The following is a 9,319-nucleotide window of genomic DNA, read 5'->3' as shown; positions in this document are numbered from 1 at the left end:
CCCCACTTTAATACTTTCACAAAAGGGCTTTTATAACCAAGGTCCATATTTATATGAATGCTACATTCAAGATTAACAAAGCAAAGCCATCTGACCATAGATGGGACTGTTCACAACATAGATAGAGATAAACAATTTCAAACATAGCAGTCCATACTCACAGTTAAAATTTGAGCTGGACAGTAAAACAGACAAAATAATGAACATAAAACTGAACTGTTTTCACAGAGACTGATAGTTTTTTAACATGTTTTGACCAAAAGTTCTCCCTCAGACTGCAAGTTTTTAACACAAAGTAATTGCACATTCATCATTTAAAGGAGACATATTATGCCACCAGGTGTGAGTGTGATTAGCCTTACAAGCCATTTCGAAAATCTGCCCCATGTGACATCACTAGGGGGCGTGTCCACCTAGATCCGTGCTGGATAGATCAGTCTACCAGCCTACCCAGTGGACTGAAGTAAATGTTGCTCATCTATCCAGCACAGATCTAGTTGGACACGCCCCCTAGTGATGTCACATGGGGCAGATTTTAGAAACGGCTTGTAAGGCTAATCACACTCACACCTGGTGGTATAATATGTCCCCTTTAAGTCTGAGAGATGCTGTCATAGAAGACATTACCATTAGCATCACACTGCTGTCATTCTGAGCCTTTTCAGGTTAATGTGAAAAATTGCACTGCCTTGACCTTGCTATTTCAACATAGTTTGGCTCATATGTAGTCAGGGCAATCCTCAGACACTCGTGCAACTTTTCATTGGTCATGGAGCAACGTGCCCTTGTTTTTATGGCATTCATATGTGAAAAACTTGACTCGCATGTATAAGTGGACCCAAACATTGTCAGTATTAGCAAGGCCACTTTCCTCATTGTGGGGTACTGGTATTGGTTCACATGGTTAGACCAAAAGCTCTCTGCACCCTCAGACTGCAAGTACTGTTTTGAAGCAAAGGAGGATTGCACATCAACCATTTCCAACTGAAAGATGCTCTCATCAATAGAAGACATTACCTCTTTTACTTTTGCACAAAAGTCTGCCTCAGGTTTGATAGAAAAGGGGTCACGAGCAAAGTGCAATACCTCAATGGGAATGTTGAACCCTTTGAATCTCTCAGTAAAGTTCTCAGTCAGTTTTGTCATGAAATCTGTCATGACGGGCGTTATCCGTGCCTCCGGTGCTGTGTTCATGAATCCACGCAGTCTTGGAAAGTGCAGCAGTCCTGTTGCTGATAAGTCTGTTGTGAAAATGGTTAGCTTTGTTTTGAAAGCACAAAGCTTCTCAACCAAATCAGCAATAGACTTTTCTCGTCCCTGCAGTTCAAGATTCAGGGTGTTCAAGTGTTTGAAAATGTCACACAGAAAGTACACTTCTGCCATGAACTGTTCATCCAGCATGCGCTCCAGGAGGTTTGCTGCCCGTTTGTGTTTACACACGCGAAGGAAAGACACAATCTCCTGGTGGAGCTCACAGAAACGGTCCAAAACATTCCCCTTGCTAAGCCACCTGACATCGTTATGAACAAGCAAGTCCTTGTGTTCCGCAAACATGTCGGCAAGCATCATACGGAAAAGGCGGTGTTGTAGGCTGGAGGTTGAGCGGATGAAATTCACAATATTCATGACAGTGTCCATGGTGTTTTTCAGATCACCGCTCAACTTTGCACACAACACAGACTGATGAACAATGCAGTGTAAAAACTGCATGTGTGGAGCTATGGTTGATAGCCTCGCTGTCAGCCCTTGTAATCTACCAATCATTGCTGGAGCGCCATCGGTGACCAAAAGGCAAACTTTCTGTAAATCCAGTTCACGCTCGTCAAAAAATGCGACAATCTTTTGAAATATCGCCTCACCTGTGGTGTGTCCCTCCATCGGAATAAGCCCCACAAGTTCTTCTCTAAAGCGCACTCCATCATGAAATCTGACATAAATGCATAGCTGAGCCATGTCAGTACAGTCGGTTGATTCATCCACAGCGATGCTCATAACATCAGTTTTTTTTAGGTTATCCAAAAGCTGCCTTGATACATCCTTTGCGAGTAATTCCACTCTGCGAAGAGTTGATGTATCCGAGAGAGGCACTTTTTTAATGGATGAGGTGACGCTTTCCCGCACTTTTTCATCAACAACCACTTCGTCAATGACAGCCAGCATACAATCTTTAACCGTCTCCGCCTCGGTAAAAGGTCTCTTCTGTCTGGTTAGTGTCCAGGCTACACGAAGGGATGCTATCATAGCCCTCTCCTGCTCCGTGCAAAAGCGACCAAGGGCGGCCTGACCGTGTTGAAATGATGTTAGCAGACACTGTATTTTGCTTCGCCGTTCATCCGAGCCCTCCGGGAAACGAGCCGAAAACGAGCCGTGGTTTGACTTGTAGTGCCGCTTCAAGTTGTATTCTTTCATCACAGACATGCATTCGTTGCACAGTAAACAGACCGGTTTCGTACTGGTCACGGCAGGCAAAATAAATAAATATTTGTCCGTCCATTCGCTCTGGAACTGGCGGTTTTCCGAGTCAATTTTCCGTTTCTTCGGTTTAGAGAGCGCCATGCTGGTGCCGAACCCTGTCACCCATGAGCTCAGGCAACTGCAGAGCAGCGCGGCAACTGCAGAGCAGCGCGGCAACTGCAGAGCAGCGCGGCAACTGCAGAGCAGCGCTGTGATTGGTGCGATTGGCTGCATTTGGCTGCATGATTGGCTACGCATCACACGCCTAGTTCACGTGCGTGACATAGATATTTATGAGTTAGATCCGGTTAGATCCAGATCAGAGCCGTTGTTGATGTAATAATTTTAAGAAAATTAGAAAAAAATAATAATAATTAAATATTTTAATTTTTAAATTTTTTTTTTTTTATATTTTGTAATAATTTTCATCACTGTTATTTACTGGCAGTCTCGCGGGCCAGAAAATTTTTCAAACGGGCCGTATCCGGCCCGCGGGCCGCTAGTCGAATAGGCCTGGTGTAAAGGATCGCACAAATTCATGATCCGTACAGCTCTATTTATTACTCACTGCGTCGTTATTTGACAGACTTTTCAGGTCCATTGTGTATATAGTGTTATTATTATACAAGAAAAATTATCTAATCTTCTTATCTTATCTTATCTTATCTAATAGGCCGACAGGTACATTCAAATGCTGTAGGCAGGGACGGCTGGTATCAATGGGCTAGTGGGGCTAAGCCCTCCCTATCTTTTAGAATAAACATGAGAACACTATTAAATTAATGAAAATATTAAAAGATAATAATTACTACAACTTAGAATTGGTTGATTTTGGTGCAACGGAGAAGCAACAGCACCAAATAATCACAAAAACGCAGGAGATACATAGAGATAAATTGTGTGGGTTTAGAAAAGTCAGCCCAGACGATTTGTCTGGGCTGATTTTTCTAAGCCAACGCTTAAGAAAATCAGCATCCAATCGGTGTCGTCCAATCGTGATTGACAGGTGTTATGACATACCCCCTTGATTTAGAGACCATTTGGGCTAAATTAATATAGCCCAGACCAACAGTGGCAGTGACTCTCACTGGTGACGGTCCCTGTAAGAGGCGGGAGAAAAAAGTGAAAAAAAACCTGACCACAATGGCGAGCGCTAATTTACCTAACGAAGTGGACTATCTACTGACTCATCCGTTTTCGTTGATGTCTTTAGAAGGAAAAAAAGAAATTAAAAGACTGGGGGCACATCGGCGAAACGATGTTCAGATAAGACTAAAGGACACGCGACAAAATCGTTCATTTTGCACCTCTTGGTTCGAAAGGAAAGACTGGCTAACGGCTAGCTTAGCTAGGAGCGCTCTCTTCCGTTTCCCTTGCGTGCTGTTCGGAGGAGACACAGCTTGGACCCAACAAGGGGTTGAGGATTAAAAACATGTGTCCTGTAAAGTAAAGAAACACGAATGCAGTGCAACTCACATTGGAAACTGTGAAGCTTTCAATGTTGGGCAATGTAAATATTGCCTGTCAGCTGGATGACGGCCACCGCATCTCCATACACAGAGACGCAACGAGCAGGTAAAGAAAAAAAGACATTCGCTGTCACGGATTGTGGACTGTATTAGGTTCTGTGGGGCACACGAGCTAGCTCTCAGGGGCTCTGAGGAACCGGCAACTTCACTCCAGCGGGCCGTGTTTTTGGACCTCGTTGACCAGTTCTCTTTTTTTAAAGACAGCCAGTTAGCAGATCACCTGTCAAACGCACATGTTGCCAAGTACACGTCTAAGACTAGCCCAAACGAGTTGCAACCCCTGTGTCATCGGCAGAGTCAAGAGAGGTGCTCCAGTACACTGAAGAGGATCGAAACATTTCTCCGAAGTGCCACGGGACAAGATGGGCTTAACGCCCTAGCGATGCTGTCTGTTGAGCGGGACCTCATCCAATCACCGGACCTCAATGACATGGTGATTAACCTGGTTGCGACTCAGAAAGGCCGTCGATGTGAGCTTCTCTTCAAATAAGGTAGACCCAAGCTGCCCTGATATTGATTGCATTCGGGACATGATGCTTGCTTCATAATGTTTGTGATAAAAAACAGTGCAGTTGGCAGTCGTTACAGTGCGAACACGTTTTGTTTGTTTGTGTGTGTGTGTGTGTGTGTGTGTGTGTGTGTGTGTGTGCGTGTGTGTGTGTGTGTGTGAGAAACCTTTGCCATCAGAACATGTTTGTAGCCTACTTATCTAATTGTTTATAGAGCATTATTAATTGCTGTAACTTGGTGCTGTATCTCTGGACTGTACCTGAGATTTTGGAAAATCATTTCGTTTCTCCATTGCCTGCTGTCTCCCTGCATTCTATTTGTTGTGATTCGAGGCCTGATATTGAATTTATTCGGGACATGATGCTTGCTTCATGTTTGTGATAAAAACAGTGCAGTTGGCAGTCGTTACAGTGCGAACACGTGTAATTTCTAACACTCTGTCTCTGTCTCTCTGTCTCTCACTCTCTCTGTCCCCCACCCCCCCCTTCCCGTGAGGATGGACACTGGGTTACAGCGGCCCTCACAACCCCACACCCCCACCCCACCCCTTTCAAGTGTAGATTGTATATAGTTCTCTGCAAACCCATGGTGGCATCATGCCTTCAGTGTGTATATTGTATATAGTTCTCTGCAAACCTATGGTGGCATCATGCCTTCAGTGTGTATATTGTATATAGTTCTCTGCAAACCTATGGTGGCATCATGCCTTCAGTGTGTATATTGTATATAGTTCTCTGCAAACCTATGGTGGCATCATGCCTTCAGTGTGTCTTCAACAACCACGCATAAAAGGTTGCACATATTATATTGATATTTTATCGTATTTGTCTACATGCATACTTGACTGTAGATAGATTTATGAGTGAAGTTACCAACACAATAGGTTGGCCGTAACTCACCCATTTTAGAATCACATTCTCTCTTGTGTATAATTCCCAATTATTATTGATGTATTTGCACTTTTAATCTTGCTGAATTCTACAAGGCAAATCAATTAAGTTAAAACTTAGTTCCCTGGCTCCATTCGTCTTTGTAAGGAAATGTTCTCTTTTGTCTTTATTATTTTGTCAGAATGCACCAGAATGCTTTGTTTGTATGTGAAAATCACCAAAAAATCTTCAGGGGAAGGATGCCCCAGTCCCCCTACAGGGGGTTTGGTTTACAAACTTTTAGCCCCCCCTAAAATAAATTTCACCAGCCGCCGCTGGCTGTAGGGATTGCATTTTAAGTCGTGAGTGAGTATGAAATTGGTAACCATCTAGCTTACCATCCTGCAAAGACAGCTACATGCCCGTGTGCTGAAAATCGACATGAAGAAAATTAACACCTTTTAGTATGCTGACAATTATTTAATTTAGGTTTTTGCTCAACGATCTTGTGTGAACTTACGTGGATTTCTTCTGCGTTTCCAATAACGACATAGCAAAAGTGCCACCACTGCAACACCTGCCAGGAATACCACTTTTACGATTATATGGTTGCGCAGTGAAGTATCGATAGGTTCACCTTGAAAAACACATTGACACCAGAATGAACGTAAGTTAGTGAAAAAGCAGCCTATATCGTTACAATTACTATTTGTTGTTCGGGAATGCTCTGCTTGACATGACGGGCACTTCAGTTTAAATTCAATGTTCTCAAATGACTGAAAGACATGACAAACAGTCAGGTCTTTTCTTTACCGCCACCAACTTCGAGAAAGCTACCACTATAAGTCTACCACTATAATCCCTATCTGCCTGTGTCCCTAAATGACATTCACCTTTGGGATGCTCACAGACCATCTTCTTGTCAGAGGAAACGCCCCCCAAAGAGCATCTGATGAGTCGCATTGATCTGTTTGAACAGTTGAAGAAAGCAGTACTAGAGATGTTGAACAGCAAAGAATTCTTTCATGCTTAAATATGTTCTTCCATTGAAGCTCAAGGACACCATAAACATTCCATGATATTTCGCTTTCTGGATAGACTGCAATGGCAGTACATGTAAGGAAGGCATTGGAGACGTCAACAGCGCTCTCAGGGTTGTGGTGCTCTAGTGTGACTGCATCGGGGGTTGCTAGAGAAAAGGGAAAACAGGAGAAGTTCATTACAGAAGATACCAGGAGATAACTCGCGCAAATGTGCTGGGCGAATCTTTGTTACTTTTTCATGTTTGACTTTCATGAAAAAGAGTTTACAGCAGTTCTGTGTAATAAATGTTTGATAAAAGTGTAAAAAATAACACATAATTGATGTATACCGCCTTAATGGCTGTATAATAGTGAAACAAACTGAAAATAACCTTCATGGTTTATAGAAACACTGGAGAAAGTTACATGCTTTAGACATAAAATATATAATACCATTTAAGAGTTCATCTGCCCACATTTATGCATTTCACAACAAACTGATTGGAGTGGTTGAATGTAATAGATATTATATATTTATGTTAACAGTGTTCTTGTTGAGAGTGGGAATGAGTGAACGGAGGCCTACGCCTATGTTTAGCGTTGTTATGGTGTCTTCGGCTTTTCCTCCGCCGACCCCATGGTTTATGATACATTTATATGTCCCTTCATCTAAGACAGTTAGATTCCGAAAGGTTACAGTTGTATCCACATGGTTCAAGTAGGTGTCAGGTCGAAGGGTTTCAGTCTTCTTCGTCGGATCATGATATCCAATTATAACCTTTTTAAAATATGTGCCTCCTTGAAAGTAAATAGTCTTTATTTCCTTCTTCGTTGAGGTGCATTGAAATTCGACCGTCGCTCCGACCTCTCCAGAAAGAGTAAGGCCAGTACAACCTGAAAGAGAAAGGTTGCAACTTATTTAGAGAGAACGTCAAGTCTGAAACTAATGATCCAAATCTCTCCATAGCCTCAACATCACATTACTGCAACACGCAGACAGAACACCTCACCAACATGACCATGTTTTACCAAACAACTAGCTCTAGTATGTTTATATTTAGCTGCTCATATGGCAACGCTTGCTATAGTCAGCATTTTAATATATATCTAATTTTGTAAAACTCAAACAGACATTGAGATGGACCTTGGCCAACCATTTTAAGGGTAAGACAGGTAGACTATGTTATGTTGTGTCATCCTAAGGTATGAAAGTGTAACGGGTACAAAGACGCATGACGGACCCGGAAAAGGAAAGAGGCGGGAGTGAGAACGAGCGGGAAGGGGGAGCAGGAGATAGTGAAGGAACCCGGCGGTGTGCAATGCCAAGTATGGTGGTTGCAAGCATTTTTTTTTGTTTTGTTTTATTAGTTTATTAGTTATTATAAGTTAAGTCTAGTACGGTTGGACGTCAACTCGGTCTCTGAGAGCAGTGCGGCGGTTTTGAGCGTTCCGTTGCGGAGTGAGTCTGGACGTCAGTGAAAGCGACGGGGGAAAGAGGCTCTCCATGTGATTATTATGAGGAACGACGCTGTACGTGGTTGCCTAGAGCTGCTCGAAAGCTGGGTACGTGTCAGGAGAAGTTTGCCCTGCCAGCCATCGCACATCCCGAAGTGTGATCCCTGCTGCAAGATCTGTAATCCCTGCACCACACCTAACCAATTACACTGAAACTGAAGACACTCATACCGTGCGCAGCCCGAACAGAACTGTGACTCAACGAACTAACGCTGCGCCGGTACACACACACACACACACACACACACACACACACACACACACACACACACACACACACACACACACACACCACCCCCCCCCCACTGGAAGGGACATTGCACCGCTGTGCATTCCGTGCATATACCCCACACAACCACCCATTGAACTGAATTGTACAGTAGCGCTGGTTTACTCGAATAACTGTTCAGGACTGAAGAAAAAGTGTTTTTCTTGTCTGAGTGATATAATTGTTATTAATGTTATAATATAGATATAATTGGATTGAGATTGTGATTTGAACGTTAAATGCACATTTGGTGATTTAGCATGGAAATGGGTTTTATGTTTTCCCGGTTTAAATGTTACTGTTGATTGGAACAAATGTATGCATACTGTGTTGAATGCTGGCAAGTGTCTTTTGAGCTATTTCTCTGACACATAAGCTGTGTTTCATGTTGAGTAAACATCAGAGGTAAATCTCAGACATTTTCTATTTTATTTATTTTGTATTGGGCTACTTACCTGGGGGTAGGGGTGCTTCACCTGTTTAGCCGAATATTAGTAAAGAAGGGGGGTGGTGTCAGGTCGCAAACACTGCACACACTTTAGGCGGTCCCTCAGGACATCCTGAATCCTACATTACCCTGTCTAGTAGGCTACCGTTGATCTAAACGGCTAAACAGCGCACAACGTGTTCACTCACCTGGACATTGAAGCCATAGGCATTGGGTGTGGGGGACTTCGATCCTGTCCCACTTAGTCCTCTCCAGACTAAGAACTGTGTTACCCCTACAAGGCGGCGGCAATAATCCCGATCGTCATAAAAGGTTGCCTGATGTCTTGTTCCTGCACCTCTGTTAATCTTGATGCGTCTGCAATGTTGCAGAATGAGGAACTAAAGGCTGAAGGGTTTTGTAAATGTTGCCCTCGGACAGTGCATTAGATGTGTCCACATAAAACCTTTCGGTTTGGCTGCATACAAAGTCGATTAGGCTATTTATGTTTGGAATATTTTTTCCAGAATTTGCAAAGATTCTGGCAATTCTGATTAAATTATGAAATTATTACAGTCAGAACTCTTACAGCTGAAATATTTTCTTACCTTTGACAAAGAAGGGAAATCCCGGCAATATAGATAGCATCTCCATCTGGGAACAACATATGCATTACAAGTAATTAAGTTGAACTTAATTCTTAAACATGCAATAACAAATTTGTT

This window comes from Pollachius pollachius, assembly GCF_949987615.1.
Source record: "Pollachius pollachius genome assembly, chromosome: 4".
In the NCBI taxonomy this organism is placed as follows: domain Eukaryota; kingdom Metazoa; phylum Chordata; class Actinopteri; order Gadiformes; family Gadidae; genus Pollachius; species Pollachius pollachius.
The sequence above is the reverse complement of the archived record's forward strand: the minus strand, read 5'-3'. Positions refer to the sequence as shown.